General features: G+C 47.2%; 1 protein-coding gene across 5 annotated transcripts in view; it reads right to left on the bottom strand.

The window, feature by feature from the left end:
* Positions 1–17,697, bottom strand: part of LOC121291477 (discoidin domain-containing receptor 2-like) — a 169,023-nt gene that overhangs the window by 76,304 nt on the left and 75,022 nt on the right. Inside the window, exon 1 of one of the 5 annotated variants that reach the window (XM_041212712.1) lies at positions 14,897–14,964. The exons of the other annotated variants lie outside the window; for them this stretch is intronic. The gene's annotated coding sequence lies outside the window, so the exon portion shown is untranslated. Of the gene's footprint in view, positions 1–14,896; positions 14,965–17,697 lie in introns of those variants that run through there. 5 annotated transcript variants of the gene reach the window in all.

The raw sequence follows: 17,697 nt of genomic DNA, 5'->3' as shown, positions 1-17,697 counted from the left end.
CACCAGCCTTCTATATTCTACAGAAAAGAACCCCAACCTGCTCAGCTTTTTGTGGTGGTTATAACCTCTCAGTTCTGGCATGATGCTTGTAAACCTTTTTTTTTTGCCCTTTCAATAGTTTTTCCATACACTTTTTCATAAGAACGGCCAGAACTGTGCACTTTTGCTTCTCCAAATGTGACCTAATCAATATATACGTTTCCTTTACCGAGAATTTCAGAATGCTGGTGGGTTACAGGAAGGTCAAGGACCACAGACAAGGCAGGCAGGCCTGCCACAGTCACAGAGACTCGGAGCTAAGAGGTCAGTAAATATATCAAGAGAGAGTGTGATAATAGAAAAAGTGAGTGGGCCATCCCATTATCAGCTGCTCGACAGACTGCAAGACTCCGTCTGAAAGATTAGGGGAGTGGAGAGAGACAGACAGAAGAATTTTGTACAGAGGGGGAGATGGCGCAAGAGAAGACCAGAGAAGGGGGCTGGAATCTCAGCTGTTGCGCACCCCCCCACCCCCACCACCCAGATAATCAGATTCATTGACTTCAGCGGGATCCAGAATTCAGACGCTATCAAAAGTTTCCATTCAATTCTGGGCACCAATGGTTTATACTGGGAGAGGAGGTTTACTAACAGAAGCGATATCTCAAGGCACAATATAGCTACTAACCCTCTCAATTCCCCCATTGATTTCTATTTCCTTTCCCTTGTTACCTGTGCCCTTTGGTGGCAGTGTGGTGGGATCTGGAGGCTCTGTGCCACTGTGACAAGCGGGTGTTTGTAAGCTGCCAGCCTGTTTTACGTCTCTCCCCAGCTTTATTTATGTTGAAGTCACTGGGGAGGTGTACATCGTGCTCCTTACTTGCTAACACCAGCTTTAGACCATTGCACAAAGTCAGAAACCAACCACAGTGATGGAGAAGCGTCCTCTCAGAAATGTAGAGAGATTGAGGAGTGGGGGGGGGGGGGGGGGGGGGGGGTCTGAAGGGTGGGGCGGGAATTCATTCACTTTCTCTCTCTTTCTAGTCAGTCTCTCTCTCCATCTGTCTCCTTCTGTCTGGTCGCTCTCTCCCACTGCCTCTCTTCCTCCGCCTGCCTCAATCTCCTCCTTTCGCACTGTCTCTCTCCCTCCTTCTTCATCTCCTTTCAACCCTCAAGCTCTAACACCTAAAAGGACACGGGCAGCAGATACGTGGAAGCACCACCTTCAGGTTCCCCTCAAAGTCACTCACCATCCTGACTTAGAAATGTATCACTGTCACTGGGTCAAAATGCTGGAACTCCCTCCCTAACAGCACTGTGGGTGTAACCACACCATATGGGCTTCAGTGGTTCGAGAAGGCAGCTCACCACCACCATCTCAAGGGCATTAGGAATGGCCAATAAATGCTGGCCTCACCAGTGACACCCACATTCCATGAAAGAATGTAAAAAATCTCCCTCAGTTCCTCCCCCCAACCCCCATCTCTCTCTCTCTCTGTCCAGTACTTGCCCTATGGGTGAGATTGGGAACCCGGTGCCTGGTGCCCAATGGTCATGAGCGGGTGCCAAAACAATTTAGTGACACTTCCACACCCCAGTGCACGCTGAACATGGTACCATTCTCCACTCGCTAATGCTTTACCCAGCTATGGTTGCTGAGATTATTTTTTAGTAACTCAATTTACATTAATACCATGAAATTGTCTGCCTTGCTGCCAACATTCTTTGTCATGTGATCTTTGCCCTCTCAATCAAGTGGGATGAACTAGGATCTAAAATTCAAAGGTCAGACTTTGCTGGTACACAAACAGCTTATAACAATGCTTCCGAGCTCTTCATAGGATCGTAGAACGAGCATAGATCGTGTCTATGCCAGCTCTTTGAAAGAGCTCTCCAATTAACCCCATTCCCTTGTACTTTCCCCCCCTACTCCTGCAATTATTTCCCCTTCAAGTAATTATCTAGGTCCCTTTTAAAAGTCACTGTTGACTCTGCTTCCACCACCCTGTCAGATAACGCATTCCCGATCATAACAACTCAGAGCATTTTTAAAAAAACGAAATTCTCCTCCTTTACGCCTCTGGTTCGTTAGTCAAGCACCTTCAACCCGTGTCAAGATACTGACTCCCCCCCCCCCCCCCCCCCCCCCCCCCCCCCCCCCCCCCCCCCGTCACTGCAAAACAAGTTTCTCCCTATTCACTCTATCAAAATCCCTCAAATTCTTGAACACCCTCATCAAACCTCTCCCTCGACCTTCTTTGCTCTGAAGTGAGCAACCCCAACTTCTCCAGTCTCTTTACAGCGCTCCAGTGCCTCATCCATTCCAGCGAATCCCCTCTGCACCATCTCCAAGGCCTTCACATCCTCTATCCAAACAAATAAAGGTCATCAAATAACTTGCATTTGAAAGGTTTATTTAGTGGGGGAGGTAATTAAACCAATTGAAGGCTGAACGCCAAAGGGACGAAACAAATCTCTTAGCAAAGTGCCGGTTTGGGTCAGCTGGAAGAATACTGGTCTTTCAGTCAGGCAAGTTGTGGGTTCAGTTCAGCCCGCAACCCCTCCTCATCCCTTCCCCACCATGTTCCAGGCCTTGACTGCAACCTGGGCTGATTTTTTTTTTCTCTCAGTACAGCTCTGAGGGGGTTACCGATGGGACGTCAATGCGAGTTTATCCTAGCGTCGGATGTGATTCTGTTGGAGCCAGAAGGTTACGGGTTTATGTCCTGCCCCAGGACTTGAGCGCAATACTCCAGGCTGACACTGCAAATGCGGTACTGAGGGGAGCGATGCGTCCTCGGAAGTGCAAGTCTTTTGGCCGAGACACAAGACGGGGGCTCGGTCTGTCCTCTTAGTCGGGCGTAAAAGACCTCGTGGAGCTATTTCGAAGAGGAGCGAGGGGAACTAACCGGGTGTCATGGCTGATGTTTATCCCTCAACCCAACATCACAAAAACAGATTGTCTGCTCGTGGTCGCATTGCTGCTTGTGGGATCTTGCTGTGCACACACTAGCTGCAGTGTTTCCTACATCACAACGGCGGCTGCAATTCAAAAGGACTTCATTGGTTGCGAAGTGCTCCGGAGTGTCCCCAGGTCATGAAAGGCGCTAAAGGAATGGAAGTGTTTTATTGTCTGAGGTCACCAACTGGTGCATGTTAAATATCTAAACAGCACGTGCATTTTTGTTTTTAAAGAAGCAGCAAACATTTCGCTGTTAAATTGTAAATCTGCAAACGGATTAAGTGGCCAACGCTTTCCTATGCTCTGTGAGGAGATTTGTGCTGTGCACAATGGTGGCTGAGTTGCCCTACACAGCAGTCTCCTCTGTGAATGCCAATTCTTTTCTTGCAGTTCATTGGGTTAAAGGTTAACTCTGCGATTGTTACCTGGTATGTGGAGGTTTTAAGTGCTGGGTGAAGGATGGGAGAAGTTGGGGGAAGGGTAGAAGGAGGGGGAGGGGCTGGTTTCTGCAGAGTTGCAACTTTTACATCAAATGCAGGGACAGATGTTTAACACTTTACCTGCTGCTTTGTACTCTAGGCAGCCTGTTCCCAATGAACGGGCAGTAGCCTCACACCCGCCTCTCCCCCATTTACACAGTCAGACACTGAGCAGCCTATTCCCAGTGGAGAACAATAACCCTCTCACCCACCTCTCCCCCATTCACAGTCAGACACCGGGCAGCCTGTTCCCAGTGGAGAACAATAACCCTCTCACCCACCTCCCCCCCATTCACAGTCAGACACCGGGCAGCCTGTTCCCAGTGGAGAACAATAACCCTCTCACCCACCTCCCCCCCATTCACAGTCAGACACCGGGCAGCCTATTCCCAGTGGAGAACAATAACCCTCTCACCCACCTCCCCCCCCATTCACAGTCAGACACCAGGCAGCCTGTTCCCAATGAAGGGGCTGTAGCCTCACACCCGCCTCTCCCCCATTTACACAGTCAGATACTGGGCAGCCTATTCCTAATGGAGGGGATTAGCCCTCTCACTCACTTCTCCCCCAGTCACAGCCAGACACTGGAAAGCATGTTTCCAGTGGAAGGGATTAACCCTTTCACCCACCTCTCCCTCATTCAGTCAGCCTCTAGTAAGCCTGTTCCCAGCGGAGAGTATTAACCCTCTCATCCATCTCGCCCCCATTCACAGTCAAACGGACCAAGTTAACCATTCCCACCCCCCCCACCCCTCAAATCACTTCCCATTCACGGTGCGTTAGTTGACGAAGGCAGCTTGTTCCCGGCATAGTCGCTGGCTATTCCAGGAAAGTCTGATCTTTTATGAATAAAAGCGCTTTTGTTTGCAATGGAGGAAGAATGTTTTGGACAGAATGTATGTGTGTGGCTGAGTATTGTTCATAACCCCCCTCCAGTAAATGATTAATGCTGCAATCGGTATTCAAAAAAACATTTACTGGAATCTCCTCCTTGACAGCTGCTTAATCCTCTCACTGTTTTATGGCTGCAAGAGTTAATATGTAACTTGAGTGCTTGGTGGCTAGGGTTCAAGGATACATTACTGAGCTCTCTGTGGAGAGTAGGAGGGGCCCAACGTACTGATTCTCCTGAGGTGAACTACTTAGTATAAAACCATAAGACGTAGGAGCAGAAGTAGGCCATTCAGCCCATCGAGTCTGCTCTGCCATTCAATGAGATCATGGCTGATCTGATAATCCTCAACTCCACTTTCCTGCCTTTTCCCCTTGATTCCCTTATTGATTAAAAATCTGTCTATCTCAGCCATGAATATACTTAACAACCCAGCCTCTACAGCCCTCTGCGGTAAAGAATTCCACAGATTCACTACCCTCTGAGAGAAGAAATTCCTCCTCATCTGTGTTTTAAATGGGTGCCACCTTACTCTGAGATTATGCCCTCTGGTCCTAGACTCTCCCACGAAGGGAAACAACCTCTCACCATCTACCCTGTCAAAAACCCTAAGAATCTGATATGTTTAAATAAGGTCACCTCTCATTCTTCTAAACTCCAATGAGTACAGGCCCAACCTGCTCAACCTCTCCTCATAAGAAAATCCCTCCATACCCGGGATCAAACTAGTGAATCTTGGGACTACCTCCAACACCAGTATATCTTTCCGTATAGATACGGGCAAATAGAAAAGCAGTGCGGTCATTTACAATGAGAGCACTCACGGCCTTCATTTAAAACAGGGAGTGGGTGAGCATGTGGACTTCATATAAAACAGAGCGGGGAGACTTCACTTAAAAAAAGCGCGGGGAGCAGCTGATTGGTGAGTTGGATTGGTGTGTATTTCTAGTCTTTAGATTAAAATTAAGGTCTATAGTTAGTGTTTAGATATCTAGTTTTTATTTTCTCTTTGTTAAAAATAGCCTAAGATCGATACCGGTGTAAATAATTAAATTCGATAAAGTATAAAGGGCAGGGATACTACAGTAAATAATTAATCAATTAAATAAAATAAGGTAGCAAAGGCAGGACAGGTGATGTGTTGCTGCTGCGGCATGTGAGAGCTGCTGGACACCAAGGTAATCCAGAGCAAACACATCTATAGAAAGTGTTTGCAGCTCGAGGAACTTCAGATCCGAGTTATGGAGCTGGAGTGTGAGCTGCAGATATTGCGCCACATTAGGGAGGGGGAAAGTAACCTGGGCACTTTGCTTCAGGAGACGGTCACACCCCACAGGTTAGATAATTTGAATGTGGTCAGTGATCAGGGACAGGAGGGTGTGACTGCAGGTGAGGCAGGTGTGGGGACCCAGGATGTAGCGTTCAAGGAGCCTCAGCCCTTGAAATTGTCCAACAGTTATGAGGTTCTTGCAAGCTGTGTGGAAGGGAGCAGGACTGGAGGGTGAATGAACAAAGTGACCATGGCACAGGGAGCCATTAAAGTGGGAGGAGGAAATAGGAATGTAGTGGTGGTGGGGGACGGTATAATTAGGGGGATAGATGCTGTTCTCTGCAGCAGCATGAGTCCCGAAAGCTGTGTTGTCTGCCCGGTGCCAGGGTTAAGTATATCTCCTCAGGGCTGGAGAGGAACTTGGAGTGGGAGGAGAGAGATCCAGTTGTCATCATCCACGTTGGTACCAAAGACATTGATAGGACTAGAAAGGAGGTTCTGCTGAAAGAATTTGAACAGTTAGGAGCTAAAAAGCATAATTTCCAAGGTAATAATCTCAGGATCACTACCTGAACCACAAGCAAACTGGCATTGGGCACATAAAGTAAAAGAGTGGCTCAAAGATTGGTGTGGGAGGAATGGGTTTCAGTTTATGGGGCACTGGCAACAGTACTGGGATAGAAGGGAGCAGTTCCAGTGGGATGGACTTCATTTGAACCGTGCTGGGACCAGTGTCCTGGCAAATCAAATAACTAGGGCTGTAGAGAGGGCTTTAAACTAAATAGAGGGGGGAAGATTCTGGAGATGGGGTAAGTAGGCTTACAAAGCAAAAGGATATGGTGGCATTGCAGGGCAGCTACTTAGGTAATGATACCAGAGTGTGACAGAAAGGGACAGAGTGTACAAACGTTAAAAAACAGCAGCAAATAGGGTCAAAGGGGGAAAAATTGTAAAAAGGCAAAATTAATGGCTCTTTACTTAAATGCGTGTAGTATTTGGAACAAAATAAATGAATAAACGGCACAAATAAAGATTAACGGTTATGATTTTATAGCTGTTAGAGACATGGTTACAAGGAGATCAAAGCTGGGAACTAAATATTCAGGGGTATGTGACTTGTCGAAAAGACAGGTAGAAAGGAAAGGGTGGTGGGGTAGCTTTGTTAGTACGAGATGGAATAAGTATGATAGCAAGAAATGACCTTGGGTCAGAAGATATGGAATCAATATGGGTGGAGGTAAGAAATAACAAGGGGAAGAAGACACTGGTGGGAGTATTCTATAGGCACCTGAACAGTAGGTATACAATAGGACAGAGAATAAATCAAGAGATAACAAGGGCACATAAAAAAGGAAGTATATTAATCATGGGTGACTTTAATCTCCATGTAGATTGGGAAAATCAAATCGGCAGAGGTAGCCACAAGCAAGAATTCATAGAGTGTATTCAGGACAGTTTCCTAGAACAATATGTTGTGGATCCAACCAGGGATCGGGCTATTTTAGATCTGGTCATGTGTAAGGATGCAGGTTTAATAAATGATCTCAGAGTAAAAGATCCCCCAGGAAACAGTGGCCATAACATGGTGGAATTTAGCATTCAGTACAAGAGCAAGAAACTTAGTTCGGAAACATCTGTGCTAAACTTAAATAAGGAATTACAAAGGAATGAGGGCAGTTTTTTTTTATTCATTCTCGGGATGTGGGCTTCGCCAGCATTTATTGGCTGGAGTGGACTGGGAAAGGAGTTTAGCAGAAAAGAAGGTTGATGAACAATGGCAGACCTTTAAGAAAATAATTCAGGACTCACAACGAAGATATATCCCAGTGAGGAAGAAGGATTGTCGGAGAGGATTACCCAGCCATGGTCAACCAAGGAAGTTAAGGATAGTAGCAAATTGAAAGAAAAAACATACAATGTGGTAAAGATTAGTGGTAAGCCTGAGGATTGGGAAAGTTTTAAAAACCAACAGAAGATGACCAAAAAAATAAAGAGGGAGAAGATCAACTTTGAGCGTAAACTAGCAAGTAATATAAAAATGGACAGTAAGAGCTTCTTTAAATGTATAAAAAGGAAGAGCAAGGCCAATGTCAATATAGGCCCCTTAGAGAATAAGGCTGGGGAAATAATAATGGGGAACCAGGAAATGGCTAAAGGCCGATAAGCCACCTGGATCTGATGGGTTGCACCCTAGGACATTAAAGGAAATAGCTGCGGAGATAGTGGATGCACTGGTAGTAATCTTCCAAGAGTCCTTAGATTCTGGAAAAGTCCCAGATGATTGGAAAACTGCCAATATACACCCTTATTCAAAAAGGGAGGGAAACAAAAAAAAAAGGTAACTATAGGCCAGTTAGCTTAACATCTGTTATTGAGAAAATTTTGGAGTCTATTATAAAGGATGTAATAGTAGAGCATTTAGAAATACATAATCTAATCAAGCAGAGTCTGCATGACTTCATGAAGGGGAAGTCATGCCTGACAAATTTATTAGAATTCTTTGAGGAGATAACAAGCAGGATAGATAAATGGGAAACAGTAGATGTAATAAAGTGCTCTCCAAAATGGGGTTTGGGGAGGGAATTTGCAATTGGTTCCAACTGCTCTACACTAACATCAGTAGCACAGTCTCAATCAATGGGAGGGAATCAGATAGCTTTCCTATTAAATCTGGAGTCAGGCAGGGCTGCCCTCTCTCGCCTGTTCTTTTCGTGTGTTGCATAGAACCCTTTGCTGAGTCCGTCAGGAAGGATCCGGGCATAAGAGGAGTGACGATCCCAGGCAGTGGAGGCACTCAGGTCAAAGCCTCCCTGTACATGGACCATGTCGCCGTTTTCTGCTCGGATCCGCTGTCGGTGCGCAGACTGATCCACATCTGCGACCAGTTCGAACTGGCCTTGGGAGCGAAGGTAAATCGTGGGAAGAGCGAGGCCATGTTCTTTGGGAACTGGGCTGACTGATCCTTTGTCCCCTTCACTGTCAGGGCTGACGGCCTGAAGGTGCTGGGGATATGGTTCGGAGGGACTGGGGCATGTGTTAGAAACTGGAAGGAGTGAGAGTCTATGGTGCAAAGAAAACTGGGCATGTGGGAGCGACGCTCCCTCTCTATTGTGGGTAAGAACTTGGTCATCAGGTGTGAGGCACTCTCGCTGTTGCTGTACGTGGCGCAGGTCTGGCCCATTCCAGACTCCTGTGTGATGGCGATCACCCGAGCCATCTTCCACTTTATCTGGAGGTCGAAAATGGATCGTGCCCGCAGGGACACGATGTATAAGCCTCTAGATAAAGAGGGAAAAATGTGCCCAACATCGCCCTCATACTGATGGCCACCTTTGTGTGTGGGTGCATCAAGTGGTGCGTAGACCCTCAGTATGCAAACACCAAATGTCACTACGTGCTGAGGTTCTACCTGTCCCCGGTGTTGCGAAGGATGGGTCTGGCCACGCTGCCGTGGAACGCTCCAAGTAGTTGGACCGTGCCGTACCACCTGTCTCTGGTGGAAAAATTTATGCAGAGAAACAGCTTTGACCACAAGTCCATCAGGCAGTGGTCGGCACGTAACATCTTAGAGGCCCTGTGGGAAAAGGAGAGGGTGGATCCTGTGGGATGGTTCCCCGAGCAGATTGTCAAAGTCATTTGGCAGAATGCCTCATCGCCAGAACTTTCCAACAAGCACCAAGATGTAGCTTGGCTGGTGGTGAGAAAGGCCCTCCCCGACAGATCCTTCCAACACGCCAGGAGTCTCACCCTCTCTGCACGTTGCCCTCGAGGTGGCTGTGGTGGGGACGAGACCATTGTTCACCTCCTTGTGGATTGTGCCTTTGCAAAGAAGGTCTGGAGAGAGATGCAGTGGTTTCTGTCAAGGTTCATCCTGAGCAGTTCTGTGACACAGGACTCTGTGCTCTACGGGCTGTTCCCAGGGACACACACCGAGACAAACATCAACAGCAGCTGGAGGATCATCAACTCGGTGAAAGACGCTCTTTGGTTTGCCCGAAACTTGTTGGTTTTCCAGTGCAAAGAGTTGTCCCCAACCGAGTGTTGCAGACTTGCACATTCCAAGGTCCAGGACTATGTGCTGAGGGACACACTAAAGCTTGGGGCAGCTGCCGCAAAGGCACAATGGGGAAAGGTTGCTGTCTAAGACCTTTCTGCCACAGGGCACCGAGGGGCTCGGAACTGTTGAGAGCCCCTCAGGCTGTACAGCTCAAAATGAAGGTATGTATGGAATACTAATTGTATTATAAGTGTATTGAAGCACCTCAGACTGCAACATGATGTATGTTGATAACTCGAATCCCATTGTCTGATTGTCTGTAATGACCATATTGAAATGGTTGTAATATTCACTGATTGTATTGATGCACCTTGTGATCCATGTGTAAAAGTTGAATCTGATTGTACTTTTGTGATGGTGATTTTGAAATGTTTTGGAATGTTCTTCCAAATATTTTATGAATAAAGTATATTTTTCAAAAAAAAAAATTTGGATTTCCAAAAGGCATTTGATAAGGTACCACACATAAGGCTACTTAATAAGGTAAGAACCCATGGTTTGGGGGTTGTATATTAGCATGGATAGTGGACTGGCTAACTAATAGAAGACGGAGAGTTGGGATACAGGGGGGCATTTGCAGGATGGCAACCTGTAACAGAGAGCAGTGCTGGAGTCTCAATTATTTACTATATATATTAATGACTTGGATGAGGGAAGTGAATGTACTATCCCCAAATTTGCAGATGACACAAAAGTAGGTGGGAAGGCAAGTGGTGAGGATGACACAAAGAGTCTACAGAGGGATGTAGACAGGTTAAGTGAGTGGACAAAAATGTGGCAGATGGAATATAATGTGGGAAAGTGTGAATTATGCACTTTGGCAGCAAGGATAGAGGAGCTGAATATTATTTCACATTATTCTCTTCCATTTTATATATTTAAAGAAGCTCTTACTGTTCGCTTTTATATTACTTGCTAGTTTACCCTCAAAGTTTATTTTATCCCTCTATTTTTTTTTAGTGTACAGGGCAGGCGTGAGGGTCTGTTCTGTTAAACTAAGGAGAAAGACTTGCATATCTGCAGGGTCTTCCACCACCTCAGGCCATCCCTACGTGCTTAACTGCCAATTAAAGTACAACTGATGCTGTAATGTACAAAATGCAACTGCCAATTTGCGCAGGGCGAACTCCCACAAAAAGCAACATGATAATTACCAGTTGATCGGTTTTGACACTGCTTTGAGGGATAAATACTGGCCAGCACACCGGTGGAAAGCTCGACATCTCTGCTCTGACATAGTGGCCGTGGGATCTTTTATGTCAAGCTGAGAAGGCAGGGAAAGGCAGGTCTCAGTTCAACATCCCACCCGGAAGACAGTATCTCCAACAGTGCGGCACTCCCTCAGTTCTGCACTGGCATGTCAGCCCAGCTTTCACATTGCAGACTCTGGAGTGGGGCTTGAGCCCTCGACATTCTAGTGTCAGGGTGAGTGTGAGACTTCCTGAGCACATGCCCAGCACCCAAATGGCATTCATACTTCAACCAACCAGATGATCAGGTCTTCCTCAGGTGGCTGTTTATGGGAGCTTGCTGTGCACAACAAATTGACATTTAAGTTCTGTCGAAGGGTCATGAGGACTCGAAACGTCAACTCTTTTCTTCTCCGCCGATGCTGCCAGACCTGCTGAGTTTTTCCAGGTAATTCTGTTTTTTTTTTTGACATTTTTCCTACCTGGCAACAGTGATACACACGCTGGCTGTGAAGCACTTAAGAATGAGGGAGGTAATGACGTGGTGGTAATGTCACTGGACTAGTAATCCAGAGATTCAGGCTAATGGTGTAGGGACAGGGGTTCAAATCCCACCATGGCAGCTGGTGGAATTTGAATTCAATTCATAAAATCCAGAACTAAAAGCTAGTCTCAATAATGGTGGCTATGAAATCATCATCGATTGTTGTAAAAGCCCATCTGATTCACTAATGCCCCCTTTAGGGAAGTAAATCGGCCGTTCTTACCTGGTCTGGCCTACACGTGACTTCAGACCCACAGCAATGTGGTTGACTCTTAACTGCCCTCTGAAGTGGCCCAGCAAGTCACTCAGTTCAAGGGCAATTAGGGATGGGCAACAAATGCTGGCCTTGCCAGCATTGCTCATATCCCATGAAGGAATATAAATAAAGGAGGCCACGACAGGTGCTAAATAAATGCAAGTTCTGTGGGCTGTTCAGTACCGGGAGGTCATCACAGTCAAAGTTGGCCCCAGCTTTGCCCGCCTTAAGAGGCGGCATGCCTTCCAGCAGGAGCAACATCTCCATAGGGTGCAGGGAGGGGGGTGGGGGATAAAGGAAATGGGGGAGACAAGAGAAGAGCAGTGGGGGTAGGTGGGGGGTGGGAATGGGAGGGTTCGGCAAAAAGAGCGCTACAAGGGGCTGAGTTGGGAAGGGTGGGATAAGCAGTGAGAGGGGTCGACAGAGGGTGGAGAGGGATCGACAGAGGGTGGGGAGGGGTGGAGGAGGGGAGATTGGGAGGATGGGACAGGAAGTTGGGGTATAGGAAATGAGAAGAGATTGGTGGGGTGGGGGAAGGGTCAGAGTAGGCAGGGGGTGGACAGGAGGGGGAGTGGGTGCATAGTGTGGGCGAGATGGGTTTGGGAAGATGGGAGGCGCAGCAGTAGGGCGGTGAGTCGGGAGCTGGGGGGGGCACAAACGAAGAGTGGGAGCAAGGGACAGTGGGAACTGTGGCTAGGTGGGTTTTGGAGTGGAGAGTGGAAAATGAAGTGAGGTTTGGGACAGGGAGCAGCAGAGGGAAGGTGAGACGGCGGGTTGCAAAGTGGAGGGTGCTGGTGAGATGAGTTTGGGACATGGAGGGAGGGGAGGGTGAAGTTGTCAAGATAGGGACTGAGGACAGGTTTCTCCCAATCCCGTGCTGGAAAGTTGTTGGAAGATTGGCTGGACTTGGGGCCCCAGCACTGGTTGGATACATTCCTGGTATCCCACCTCCAACTACCCAATAAGACAGCCTTATTCTCCTCCCCCAACTCCATTATCCATGCATTTGATCTGGTCTGCCTGTTGGGGGGCTGTATGAACCGTAACATGCTGCTGGCACTCCCACTTTCACCGGCACTAACTCACACCCAGGGCCTCTGTCCGTGTAATCCTTTGCAGGAACTATGGGTCGCTGGTGGAGTCAGGGGAGGGAGCAGGCACGATTTAGAAATTGCTGCACCAGATCCCAATGCCTCAGGGACGTGCACTGAATTTCAAAGGGTGGAAGAGGGGGATAAATGGAAAACATGCTCACTTCCAAATAATTGCCCATTAAGCTCCTTGAGGAGCTTCTTAGTGGGACAGGTGGGGTGGATGAGCAACTTTCAATCTGGAAAGCATCAAACCCAAAAATATCTGGTGCACAGCTGTCGGATTCAGTGCAGGGAGAAGGGAAGCCATTTTTTAAATATAAGTTGGAAAATGTTGGAACTTGGGGAATCACGCGTCAGATCATGCGCGTGACTTCTCACTTGACCATCCGTTGTGCATTGTTAGGCTTACGGCCCTGCAGGGAGCTGCCTGATCTATTCAGCAAGGCAGTGGTAGGATCCATCATGGCTGCTGTCTGCCTTTGTCGCTTGCGTTCTGCAGGCAGCTCCTGCCTCCCGGAAAGGCTCGGCACCATTAAGTAGGCACCAAGCTTGCCGCCCCGCCAAATTAGGACATTAAACATGGTGTGGATTCAGAACCTGGAAATTGTCTGAGCCTCAGGTTCCCAACCTGGATTTGAAAATCAAGCCCAATGTTGTGTTTGCACAGAGTCAACTTGCTGGCAAGTTAACATGGTAAAAATCTGGCCCTATACATCACCACCAAGACTGACCGACAGAAATAAAGCTCCCTCCACAACAGCCCATCAAATACTCCCACAGCAGGTATAGCAAAGCTTTAGATAAAGAGCTAAGCTCCTTCTACACTGCCCCATCAAACACTACTAGGGCAGGTACAGCACAGGGTTAGATACAGAGTAAAGCTCCCTCTACACTGTCCCCATCAAACACTCCCAGGACAGAGGCAGCATGGGGTTAGATACAAAGTAAAGCTCCCTCTACACTGTCCCCATCAAACACTCCCAGGACAGGTACAGCACGGGGTTAGATACAGTGTAAACCTCCCTCTACAATGTCCCCATCAAACACTCCCAGGACAGAGGCAGCATGGGGTTAGATACAGAGTAAAGCTCCCTCTACCCTGTCCCCACCAAACACTCCCAGGGCAGGTACAGCACGGGTTAGATACAGAGTAAAGCTCCGTCTATTCTGCCCAATAATGGGGGGAGGTTTCTTGTAATGCCAACTAAATCATCAAAGCTTTTGTAAGGATTGGGTCTGTGGCTTTGTTTGAAACTGTGGTTAGGGGATTGCTCACGCTACATTTACAACCTCACTCTCCCACCACAAGCCCCTTGTTCCTCAACCTCAAAAGAGCGATCTCGGCTACATTCCATTTCTTACCCTATACTCTCTGAGTGAGGTTACCAATTCAACGTGAGGGGGAGTTTTAGCTGATGGGATCAGGTGCCACACTGATTTTATATGCCATCTGGATTTTACACTCCATTAAAGTCAAGTAATGTCAATGAGTTACTTTTTTCCTTTGCCCTTGAAATGTGGGCACTGCTGGCAAGGCCACCACTTATTGCCCATTCCTAATTACCCTTGAAACCGAGTGGCTTGCCAGGCCATTTCAGAGGGCAGTTAAGAGCTGTGGGTCTGGAGTCACATGTAGGCTAGACTGGGGTAAGGATGACAGATTTCCTTCCCTCAAGGACATGAATGAACCAGATGGGAGTTTCTTTTTTATATATAAAGACGACAATCTGATCATTTCATGACCCCTATTAAGCTTACTAACATTTAATTCCAGATTTATTAACTAAATGAATTTGAATTCCCCCCAACTGCTGTGTTGGGATTTGAACTTATGTCTCCAGAGAATTAGTCTGGGCCTCTGTGAATTTCTAGTCTGTTAATATTACCACCATGCCACCATCTGCTAAGAACTGGTGTTTTACTTGCGGCCGTGGGATTCGCACCCGGCATGTTAGGTTTAAAATCGCCACTGTTTTCTGGCAAAGGTTTTGCTGTGTGCCACGATGCCAATGTGAATCTTGAACATCGAGAAGAAAAAGAAAATGGGCAAGCGACAGCAGCTGGCTCAACGGCTGGTGAAGGGGATACATTTTAGTCAGGTAACTACTCGCATGTTTCGTCATTCCTTGCATGAAGTAAAAGTCAAGGCAGGGACTCTAAGGCGCCAAGGTACCTTTAAAAGATGGCTGACATGCCCCAGCTTGTTTGGGCTGCTGCAAACTCTCTTCATTCTTTAGCTGCGGCGAGATTGATGAGCTGAGTTCCAGGAGGGAACTGTGTTTGAATGAGGCTGTGCAAACAGCACCCGCTCGGTGCGAGACGTGCCCAACTCCCCAACTCGTAACGAGAGGCAGCCGAGAAACAGATGAGCAAATAAGACTTTTGCCGGAGAAACAGGGCAGACATTCCTGTAATGTTTGCATTGAATTCACAACAATCTCAGGGCAAGCCAAGGAGTGATCAGATATAAAAGCCTCAGGCTTCAGTGGGGAGGCACGTGATGATTTCAAAAGAGGGTTGGAGATAAGGAGGGAGAGGGACGTGAGGGGGAGATTTCTGGATCAGTCGTGGCACGAGAAAAGGAGTTAAAATACTTGCATTTATGTAGTGCCTTACATTATACCCTGTAAGAAATGAGGTAACCAATGTATACACAGCAAGCTCCCACAGATATCAATGTTCACTGAGGTTTAAATGTCGGTCAGGACAGTGGTGGGGGTTGGGACACACAGTGAACCTGCCATTTGCACAACTTTAATAGGTGCAGCAATCCCCTCCCACCCCCACCCCCACCCTTCAGCAATGAGCAAGTTAATACTGCAAAACAGTGAAGCCTATGGGAACTCCACCCTTTGTTGCACCTCTCATTGTGCACACAGGGATTGTTTTCTCTCCCAAGCAGTAATAAGACATCCAAACACAGCTGCAATTGTGTGCGTCTGTCTGGACTTACACATACACATGCATTTAAAGAGTGCTTGAAATTCCAGTCACAGTGACTGAGGGCAGAGTGTGAAAACTGCCACAATGGTGCCAACCTTTCTAACCCAGGGTAGTTTCCAATAATAAGTGAGATTTGTGTAGAGGCTGCTGACAGGACTGGCCTAGGGAGGGGGATTTGGGGGGGGGTACGGTGGGGGAGGGCGGGGAGTTTGGATAGAAAGGGGGAGAGAAGAGAGGAGGAAGAAAAGAAAAAAACCAGCATCTAAATAGCACAATGCAGTCAGTTAGGTAATGCAGCAGCCAATTTCAAATCTGCTTTCTGTCTGCTGGTTTGAGCTGGTACCTTTACTTAATGGAGAGTTTAGAACATAAGAAATAGGAATAGAAGTGAGCCCCTCAGCCCCTCAAGCCTGCTCTGCCATTCAATATGGTCACGGCTGATCCGCTACCTCAACACCACTTTTCTATCCTATCCCTCGATTCCCTTAATGATCCGAGCTCTCTGGGGAAGAGATTTCCAAAGATTCACAATCCACTGAATGAAGTAATTTCTCCTCATTCTGAGTCTGAAATGGTCCACTCCTTACCCTGAACTCTGAACTACCCGAGTTTGTTACAGTTCAGGCAGCCAAGGAGTGAGGGATCAAATATATTATTATTATATAAAAAAAACAGGATATATATAAATACTGTGGCTACAAGAGCAGGTTGGAGGCTAGGAATCCTGTGACGGGTAACTCACCTGACTCCCCAAAGCCTGTCCGCCATCTACAAGGCACAAGTCAGGAGTGTGATGTAATACTCCCCACTCGCCTGGGTGAGTGCAGTTCCCACAACACTCAAGAAGCTTGACACCATCCAGGACAAAGCAGCCCGCTTGATTGGCACCACATCCATAAACATTCACTCCCTCCACCACCAACGCACAGTAGCAGCAGTGTGTACCACCTACAAGATGCACTGCAGGAACTCACCAAGACTCCTTAGAGAGCACCTTCCAAACCCATGACCACTACCATCTAGAAGGACAAGGGCAGTAGATAGATGGGAACACCACCACCTGGAAGTTCCCCTTCCAGTCACTCACCATCCTGACTTGGAAATATATCGCTGGGTCAAAATCCTGGAACTCCCTCCCTAACAGCACCGTGGGTTTACCTACACTACATAGACTGCAGCGGTTTAAGATGGCAGCTCACCACCACCTTCTCAAGGTCAACAAGGGAAGGGCAATAAATTCTGGTCCAGCCAGCAAAGTCCACATCCCACATAAAAAAAATACAATCGGAATACAATTAAACACCCAATTCATGGTTAGTAAGTGGCTATTTGTTGATTTTTAGACTGGAGAGATATATACTGTGGGGTTCCCCCGGGGTTAGTACCAGAATCCTGATGTATATTTTTCCTGATATATATTAATGACTCAGACTTGGGTGCGAAGGGCACAATTTCAAAATTTGCAGAGGCCACAGAACTTGGAAGCATTGTGGACTTCGAGAAGGACAAGGACAGATTGGTGGAATGGACGGAGAAGTGGCACGGAAAGTGGTCATAAGGCAGACGTGTTTTTGAGTTTCATGAGTGTGAAAACGAGGAAGTTACTGTGAACCTTTATAAAAACATTGGCTCGGCCTCAACTGGAGAATTGTGTCCAATTCTGGGGCACCATGCTTTTGGAAGGTTGTGAGGATAATAGGAGAGGATGCAGGAAAGATTCATGAGAATGTTTCTAGGACGTGGATCGCTGGGAGAAGCTGGGGGGGTTTCCCTTAGAGAGAGAAGATTGGGGAGGAAATTTGCTAAATGTGTTCAAAATCACGAGGGGTCTAGATGGAGTAGAACAGGAGAAATGTTTCCATTGGTGGAAGGTTCTAGAACCCAAGGACACTGATTGAAGGTGAGAGGCAAAAAAACAGCAAAATGAGGAAATTTTTTTTTTGGTGCAGCGAGTGGTTAGGGTCTGGAACGCAATAACTGAGTGTATGATGGAGGGAGGCTTTTAAAAAAAAAAGGTTTTCAAAAGAGAAT

This window comes from Carcharodon carcharias, chromosome 19 (genome assembly GCF_017639515.1).
Source record: "Carcharodon carcharias isolate sCarCar2 chromosome 19, sCarCar2.pri, whole genome shotgun sequence".
In the NCBI taxonomy this organism is placed as follows: domain Eukaryota; kingdom Metazoa; phylum Chordata; class Chondrichthyes; order Lamniformes; family Lamnidae; genus Carcharodon; species Carcharodon carcharias.
This window is presented reverse-complemented; position numbering and strand designations above follow the sequence as displayed.